The sequence below is a fragment of the Staurois parvus genome, unplaced genomic scaffold, assembly GCF_062004578.1.
Source record: "Staurois parvus isolate SC_StPar_1 unplaced genomic scaffold, SC_StPar_1.0 ptg000154l, whole genome shotgun sequence".
Lineage (NCBI taxonomy): Eukaryota > Metazoa > Chordata > Amphibia > Anura > Ranidae > Staurois > Staurois parvus.
The window spans coordinates 18,032,658-18,041,205 of NW_028317950.1; positions in this window are offsets into that span (position 1 = coordinate 18,032,658).

Consider the following 8,548-nt stretch of genomic DNA (forward strand, 5'->3'; position numbering starts at 1 on the left):
GACACCAATGATGGGGCTTATTTTACTCACACTGACACCAATGATGGGGCTTATTTTACTCACTCTGACACCAATGATGGGGCTTATTTTACTCACACTGACACCAATGATGGGGCTTATTTTATGCCCATTTACAAACAGCAATGGGGCTTGTTCTTCACACACTGACAGAAGTGGTTTATTTTTCTCTTAATAACACCAACGATTGGACCTTTTTATTCCCACTGATACCAATGATGAGTTGCATTTTACCCACTCAATGACACCAACAATAGAACATATTTTACTCACACTGACACCAATGATAGGAATTATTTTACTCACACCAACAATGGGACTTATTTTACTCACACCAACAATGGGACTTATTTTGCTCACACTGACACCAATAATTGGGACTTATTTTACTCACACTGACACCAATGATGGGGCTTATTTTACTCACACTGACACCAATGATGGGGTTTATTTTACTCACACTGACACCAATGATGGGCCTTATTTTACTCACTCTGACACCAATGATGGGCCTTATTTTACTCACTCTGACACCAATGATGGGGCTTATTTTACTCACACTGACACCAACAATGGGAATTATTCTCCTTCAACTGAATATGTGACTTATTTCACTGACAAAATTGGGTCTATATTATTTCTGCCAACGCCAATGATGGGGCTTATTTTGCTCCCACTGACAACACTGGGGCTTATTCCCTTCCATTAATATCAATATGGTACTTATTTCACCCACTGACACTGTTATGGGGCTTATTTTACTCCCAGGGGCACCAAGGACTTGGGGCTCATTTTACTCCCACTGACACCAATATGGATGTTATTTTCCTCTTCTTTACATCAATGACATGAAACTAATGATAAGGTTTATTATCCTTCTACCAACATCAACACTGATGCTTATTTTTTTGCCCAATGACTTTAGGGGTCAAGAATTTTTTATTCTCACTGACACCAATGATGGTGCTTACTCTTATTCCCACTGACACCAATAATTGGGCATATATTTTCCCCACATTAAACCAATGATGGTGACATCAGTGAGGGGTTATTTGTATTCCTTCTGACTATAGCAATATGCAGCTTATTTTCTACCTGGGACACAGACAACATGAGGCCCTTTTTACTCTCATTGACATGGACATCATGGGGTCACTCTTCTTCCATTGTTACCAATATATAATTCACTAATATGAATAAGGGTTTTTTATTTTAATTCCTGCCAACACCAGTGATAAGGTTTTTCTCCTCACTGACACCAACGATAGGGCTTATGTGTTCCCCACTGACATCAATGATATGGGCTCTTTCCACTCCTACCAACATGGAGTCATTTTCCTCCCACTAACATCACTGATATGGGCTGACACCAACTAAAAGGTTTTTTCTTGCTGACATGATGGGGCTTTTTTTTCCCATTGACACCATTAATGGGGCTTATTTTTACTCCCAATGACACCAACAGTAGGGACTAGTTTATCCCACCAATATCAGTGATTCAATGAGCAGTAACATGTGAACAGCGGGACCATTGGTTTGTACAGGGTACATATCTGGCCACAGCTGTTCACACACAAGAGTACTTAAGTTTCTCTGCCGGAAATAATCTAAGATGAAATATTTCCCAGCTGTCTTCTACAGGTAGTTATAGGGAAACACAAGATCAAGAAAGGTCATTTATTGGTAATGGCTGTAGTTTTCCAAAGACTGGCTCCACATGTAACTGCAATGCATGGTAGCACACAATGGTGCATGGAGCTGCCATTCTTGTTGAATTGATTGACTTGATTTTGGAATATGTAATCACATGATTGAGGTCAAACATTGGACTGCTGTTACATTTTCCCATGTAGTGGTGCCCCTGCCCCGGCAATGGATGGGATAAATGTCTTTTTGGATAGTGGGGGTTTCAACTACATGAGTAAATTTAGCCCGGAATTGGGCTTTAGGCAGGGGCGGATTGACCATTTGGAAACTCGGCACTGCCCGAGGGCCCGGGGTCAGTAGAGGGCCCCATGAGATGCCCCTGGTACCTTTTTCATAGGCTTTTTTGAGTTTGGGCAAGGAAACAGGGGCCCTATGATCTCCTATTGCCCGGGGGCCCCATGGTTGTCAGTCCGCCCCTGGGTTTAGGTAACAATATGGACTAGCAAGTAATTTGCTGACAGTGACACATCTGAACAAACCAGCTTTAACCCTAGATTCACACTTAAGCGTTTTTCGCAGCGTTTTGCAGAAATGCACTACAGTCCATTTAACATGATTTCCTGAGGGACACATTCACATCTCTATGTTTTCACCCGGTGCGTTTTTTGGAAAGGGTCAAGGACTTATTTAAACGCAAAAAGTTGTGTTTTTGGTTTTATAGACTTCAATGGAAGCGATGCAGAAAAACATGTAGTGCATTTTTGCTGCGTTTTTTATGTATTTGTGATGCGTTTTGCATTTTAAATCTGCCTAGCAAGAAAAAAAAATGCAAAAATGCAAATGCAATGCAGAAACGGATCAAACGCAAACTGCATAGGTGTGAACCTAGCCTTACTGACCTATTTACCATCAGGGATTACACAGTCACATTATATACAGTATGGTGTGATGAATGACACAAGAAAGCCAATGTTTGTTGTATCTGAAGATAAGCAGGAACTCCCTATTGTTGCAGATTTTTAAAGGATATGTTCACCTTTGGAACATGTTACATGTTCCCATAGCTGCAGCCATGCCCGCGCCTCCCTCCCTCTGACAGTTCATATGGGGAGAAGCTTCCCTGTACTATCTGTTAGATTTGAAAACAGCGCGGCCGTGCGGGGCACCACCCTCATGTCGCTTCACTCATTCAGAGATCTGTGAATGAGTGCCTACAAGTCCCAGCAGCCTTAGCAGATTCCGGCATGTAGTTTTCAATGACCTACCACTGCACTGTGCAGCGCTGTGGTAGTTAATTGAAGCTTCCTGTCAGAATATCTGTTTAGCTGTAAATCCCGTACGGCAAGCAGAGATTCTGACAGGTCTGCAGGAGACCTGCATGGCATCAACCATCTACTGATCACTGGTGCAATGCTTTCCAAGGTCCTTTGCACAAAAATAATAAATGCACATTTTTTACCAGCAAAAAAAAAATGTGCATTTATTATTTTTGTCCAGAAGGTGAACTTAACCTTTAATAATTTCAATTTAGAGTTTTACAGCAGCCATTCATTTTCCGTGACCACATATTTAATGGTTGTACTTCATGGAGGTCAGCCTTACTTTCAAATTGTTGTAGCTTTTTTACATTTTCTTTTGGATATGTGATCAGCTTAAAGTGACTCCGTGTTTTGTCCATGCAGCCCTTTCTCGCACTGGAAGGGTTAAATGATCATGAAGTCAGAGGGGGTAGAGAAAAAGACGACATACCTTGTTCCTCTATCTACTAGAGCTCTTCTCTTCTTAGCTGCTGGCAGGTGGACCCTCTCCATCCTCACGTATAATGCAGGACTATTGGTCCTGCATTGTAAGTGATGATGTCAGAGAGTGACACCTGGCCAGGGTGCAAAAGAGTGGAGGATGCCTGCTGGTTAAGCAATAAGGTAAGCATCACAGCGTATTCCTCTACCCTAGACCTAACAAATCTGAAACCCTTTTAGTGTGGGGAGGACCCACTCCAGGGGCATATTTTTTTTCTGATGCCCACATTTAGACTTTTGTTTAGAGCAGCACTGGAAAAGGATAGTCCAGCGCCCAGGGCAAGGATCCAGAATTCACCACTGTTAATATATGCCATAGAATGGGTGTACCACCCTGCATCTAGTCTTTGTCCCCTTGCTTCTCTGAGCACAGGGCAGCTGCCCCTCCTGTCCACCCCTTGTCCTGGCCCTGATTTCGCCCTCCCCAGCAACGTATACTCGCCTTCCTATGACTCCCCCACAACTCTGTTCAGGTGCCTGGAGTGAAAGGAAAGCTCTGAGTGAGTTGTGAATTTCTAGAATTGTTGATTGGTCCAGTGTTGTCACATACTCCTCTGTACCCAATAGTATCAGGTATGTCCTTTTGGCACTTGGTCCTGAATGGAGCAGCAGTGGAGTGAAAGCAAGGTAAGTATATGCCAGGAAAGGGCGGAGAAATAAAAACAACCTGGGCTTTGTCAACAAATGTAAATCTGTGATGAAAGAAAATCAAAGGATGCTGTTGAACTGAAAGTGCTAGATTCCTGGCTGTCATGCTGATCCTGTTGCTTCAACACTTTAAAGTTGCCAACCTTCAACAAATGTGCTCAGAATGAATTTGTCTGACTTTCCTGATCTGCATACTTGTTTTGAATCAGCGACTAAGAAGTTATTGAAGCCAGTTTGTCAGCCTGTCCGCTAGCATTTTCAGAATGAGGTTACAAATGGCACATCCAATATTTCTCTCTTGACAGATTTACATTAATGTAACACTTACTGATGTCTGCTAATGTTCATGTAGCACCTCCCTAGCCAGGCTGCTAAGTAAATGTAGTTTTTGTGCTTTTGTTGTAATCACAGGAGCCAGAATTGTTTGGAATAGTCTGTTCGAGACTCCTCAGGTTGGGAGTTCGATTGCCTCCCCCTGACTCTGTAAGTAGCTTGTGGGGTAGGCAGTTGTCTCTCTTTTATGGGGATGTCCTACAGTATGGTAAACGGCCAATTACGGCGGCCTTTTACCGCGTGATCAGCTGTGTCCAATGACACAGCAATCACCGGGTACATACAGTTGCCGGTTCTCGGCTGCACTTTCCTCATGCTGTCACAGAACCGGCAGTTGTCAGCGAAGGGATCAGCACTGATCATCAGTCCTATGGACTACACTGGGGCATCTGTTTGGGCAAATTTTGCCCTTTTTTTGTCTGCCTTTAACCTTCTTAACATTTCTGCCTTTTCACTGCTCAGGAGCAACCAAGACAGGTATTTATTCACCAACCTGTAACAGTTGGTCACTATACTTTTTTTATCTGGAACGAACACCGGCTTGGCGTTTGCTACCCAATTTGATCTGAGGTATTCTTGGACTGGTGGCTTCTTCCCCGGTGCTCAGAAAATCTCCCTTTGTGTATCCAATCACTACTGATCTTCATGTATATCAGGTGCTTCTATTGAACAGCGTGCTATCATCAACTGGCATTGTTGCTCAGTTTTTCCACTTTCCCTGAAGAAGTGGGTCACATCCCACAAAACGCATCAGATCTTTTGATTGATTATTCAGTTTTGGATTCAATTTTATGGAAAAGCAATTTTGGTTTCTAGTGGAATTACCATCTTTCTTAAATTACACCCAATGGTCCCTTATTTGGGTAGTCTATAATAATTTAGATATTTCCACTAATTACCAACATTTTTCATACCTTTTATGTCTGTAATCGCTTTACCAGTTTGAAGACGATTTATTCTTTTGATGGTATCAATAGGGTTTTAGGGCTCTTGCCCGTGATGTTCTCACGTCCCGAGCCAGAGTCTTTGCCCACTATTATCTCTTTATATTTTTGTTGAATTCATTATGTACAGTTGTGGCCAAAATTATTCAACCCCCAATGCTGTAAAGGGGTTTAGGGACTATAGTGTACATTTGGAATTGTATTCAGAATCAAATCCTACAAGGACGTTGTAACTACCCAAATGCAACTAAAATGACATCAATTGTTTATGTAATACAGTAGTAAATGGTTCTTATGTGGTTTCTTCATTGCCACAATTATTCAACCCCTTAAAGACTACCACTCTGAAGAACAGAGGTTCATACAGGTGCTTTCCATCAGGTATTGAAAACACCTGTGGATGTCACCGAGCAGCAATCAAGCATAATAAGCACCAATTAGGCAGCTTTAAAATGACTGTGATACTCAGCTCCTTCTAGACATTTACTGGTGTGGTTACAAACATGGTGAAGGCAAGAGAATGGTCCAGGAAGACAAGAGAAGAGGTGATTTCTCTTCACAGGAAGGGCAATGGCTATAAGAAGATTGCAAAGATGTTAAACATACCAAGAGACACCTTAGGAAGCATCATTCGCAAATTCAAGGCAAAGGGCACTGTTGAAACGCTACCTGGTCGTGGCAGAAAGAAGATGCTGACTTCGACTGCTGTGCGCTACCTGAAGCGTAGAGTGGAGAGAAGTCCCCGTGTGACTGCTGAGGAACTGAGAAAAGATTTGTCAGATGTGGGTACAGAAGTTTCAGCCCAGACAATAAGACGCACACTGCGTAATGAAGGCCTCCGTGCCAGAACTCCCAGGCGTACCCCCTTGCTGTCTCCAAAGAATAAGAAGAGTCGACTGCAGTATGCCAAAAGCCATGTGGACAAACCACAAAAGTTGTGGGATAGTGTTCTGTGGACTGATGAAACAAAATTAGAACTGTTTGGGCCCATGGATCAACGCTATGTTTGGAGGAGGAAGAACAAGGCCTATGATGAAAAGAACACCTTGCCTACTGTGAAGCATGGTGGAGGGTCAATCATGCTTTGGGGCTGTTTTGCTTCTGCAGGTACAGGGAAGCTTCAGCGTGTGCAAGGTACCATGAATTCTCTTCAGTACCAGGAGATATTGGATGGAAACGTGATGCAGTCCGTCACACACCTGAGGCTTGGGAGACGTTGGACCTTTCAACAGGACAATGATCCCAAGCATACCTCCAAGTCCACTAGAGCATGGTTGCAGAGGAAAGGCTGGAACATTTTGGAGTGGCCATCGCAGTCACCAGACTTAAATCCGATTGAGAACCTCTGGTGGGACTTAAAGAAAGCAGTTGCAGTGCGCAAGCCTAAGAATGTGACTGAACTGGAGGCCTTTGCCCATGAAGAATGGGCGAAGATACCCGTAGATCGCTGCAAGACACTTGTGTCAAGCTATGCTTCACGTTTAAAAGCTGTTATAACTGTAAAAGGATGCTGTACTAAGTACTAAGATTGAATGTCACTTGGGGGTTGAATAAAACTGATAATGCTGTGAGCACAGAAAAGACATTTGTGGTTATTTCATTATAACTGTTATGTTATATTTGTCTGACCTACAAGTGCCTCTTTAATGTAAATGTAAGCAAGATGACTGAATGATCAAAAGCAATGTCAAACTGGCCAAAACACTCAATTTCAGTGGGGGTTGAATAATTTTGGCCACAACTGTATGTGCCTACATTGGCGTTTGTTTTGCTTACCACTCTGTGTGGTTTTTTCATGTCATAATAAAATATGCTCTATTCAATACCCATAATGGTACCTTAAAAGCCCCACTAGGGTTTATTTTCTTCCCTGATCTTGTCACTAGCTCTGTTGCCACTGCAGCTTTCCGAATGTCGTGTGCAGGCAATTCCACTTTGTTTGCCACAAGTTGTCATCCGTTTCATACGATTAAGGCTATACTAGTTGGAGAGTTTGTTCTGGCGTGAAGGAACTGCTCCATCGTGCACTCTTTGATACGGAATCAGAAATGATTAAGAATAGACATATCTAGGAGTTTCCCCAATTGGTGTATAGGACGAGGCAGGAGGATTGCTGAAGCTAGAGATGGGGCACATCTTTTGGGAGAAAGTAACATACAGAACAAGAGAGCATTTGACTTATCTGGACAAGAGAAACAGGGAAGTGACAGGAAGGTTACCTTTGTCACTACCTCTTCAAAAGAATATCAGTGTATTGTTAATATGATTAAGAAGAATTTACAGATTCTATATGCAGATATGGACATACATTCTGTATAGACGTGCAAAATTAAAACATTTGTTTTGTTTCGTTTTGATTCGTTATTTGACTAATTTTGTTTGATTAAATTCATTTAATTTGTTTAGTTTTTCAGAATTCATTTTGTTTATTTGAATTTGACCAAATTCGAAATTTAAAATGGATTTGAAAATAATTCTAACGGATTCAATAATAGTTCTAACGTTACAATCCATAACGTTTTGATGGTATATGGGCTATATGAAGAGTTGCGTGACCAGATTGGAAATTTCAGCAAAATGTTCACAATTTTTTTGTTGATCACTACTCACGTCACCATAGCACAGCTCCCAATTTTTTGTAAAGTATTTGTCTTTTCTAATCTATTCTATTATTTTATATTCTATTCTAATGTATTCTGTTCAAATTCATTCCATTCAAAATTTGAATTTCAGAAGGCAGTTAATTATTTTTTATGCTGCTTTATTGGTTTTCTATACTATTCTATTGTTTGATTCTGTTCTATTCCTTTATTCTGCTCAGTTTTACTTTATTATTTTCTATTCTTTAATTTTATATTCTAATCTTTTCTATTCTAATTGATTCTATGATTCTCTATTCTAATCTTTTCTGTTCTTTGATTTTATATTCTAATCTTTCTATTCTAATGGATTCCATTCTTTTCTGTTGCTTTATTTTCTATTCTATTTTACTCTATTATTTTCTACTGTATTATGTTCTATTCTTTTTTTTTTCTTTTCTATTATTTTCTGTTTTTTTTTTATTCTATTCTTGTTTTCAAATTCAAATTGGTTTTCAAATGTGAATCAATTCGAATTTTGTTTTGTTATGTTGTAATTCGGATATATCTGAATCTCTTA